This window comes from Schistocerca nitens, chromosome 6 (assembly GCF_023898315.1).
Source record: "Schistocerca nitens isolate TAMUIC-IGC-003100 chromosome 6, iqSchNite1.1, whole genome shotgun sequence".
In the NCBI taxonomy this organism is placed as follows: domain Eukaryota; kingdom Metazoa; phylum Arthropoda; class Insecta; order Orthoptera; family Acrididae; genus Schistocerca; species Schistocerca nitens.
In genome coordinates, this window is record NC_064619.1 from 336,126,392 (window position 1) to 336,127,668 (window position 1,277).

Consider the following 1,277-nt stretch of genomic DNA (forward strand, 5'->3'; position numbering starts at 1 on the left):
GTATCATTTCCTCGTTTCATTCAATACTGACAATATAAATAGATGCCACGTAGGCAAATAAAGACAGTGCTGTAATTAGTTTTTAAGGAAAAAGGTGGCAAGTTACGGATACATTTTGTATGTATTGATGCTGTTGACATTCAAACAGTTTCCATATTACACATATTTGTAAGATAACGGTGAAAGATTTGGGGAGGAGACGATATAATGTCGCAGGCATTAATGTGAACAATGTGCAGTTGATATAGTTGACATATATGACACAATAACATTACCAGGAAACCCGTGGGAAACTTTTGCATTTTTATGGTTTCAAATAATTATAGTATTAGGAATAAGTGTAGTCGTTGGGATAAGGGTAGTTGCGTGAATGAAGAGAAAACATCTTTAATAATGAACCGAATGGTGTGAAATAAAAATCATGAATTTATTATACATCCCGGTATGTACATGTCTGTCAGTAGGGCTGCTTAAACTACAACTTTAACTCAAGAAACATTTTCACTACAATAAGAACGTTAGGCCGTAAATCACAATTCAAGACGACGATGATGAATGTGTCATTTCTGGACGTATATTCTTTTAGAAAAGTCAACCTGTACAACGGGTAGAGATAACGGACTATCGTGGTGGTGACAGTTGTTATCTGTGGGAATTCTGTTTACAAATTATCCAGTCAATGAGTACTTTCAAAAAAAAACAAAAAAAAAACGGTATTTGGAATAAGATAACACGAAAAGATTGTCTGTTATCATTGATTCAGAAGCTAACTCCGTAATACTGTAGGTATGAAGCTTGGCACCCATGATGTCTCTTCTGCCTATGAAAGTTAAAAGTCTCTTTATGTTAAAATTTTCCACAAACTTGAAGCTTTAACGCAAAATCGGTATGAAATGTCAAAAGCCGGTTAAAAAACCTTTATAAAGATACGTCATTCATTCCTGTACGATTTCTATGTGTTGAGAAAAAGAAATGTTGACTTAAGAAATAACATATATGATTGTTATTGGTTTTCTGTTTAAGTTCTTGAAAATATTTGTTATTTAACTGTATTTTCAATTGTAATTGTAATGTTGAAGGTATTTTTCATTTAAATATATAGCATTATTTTTTTAAATTCTTACAGTGATTCACTTTCCATCTTGAACTGGGTGAAGTGGTTTAAATACGAAAATATTTAGATGATCTACTTTACCCGAAGTAGTGAGGTAAAGCGGTTCACAATTTTAAAATTTGTATGTTGGTAACGGTGTCCTGCTAAAGTATTATGTCAGTCG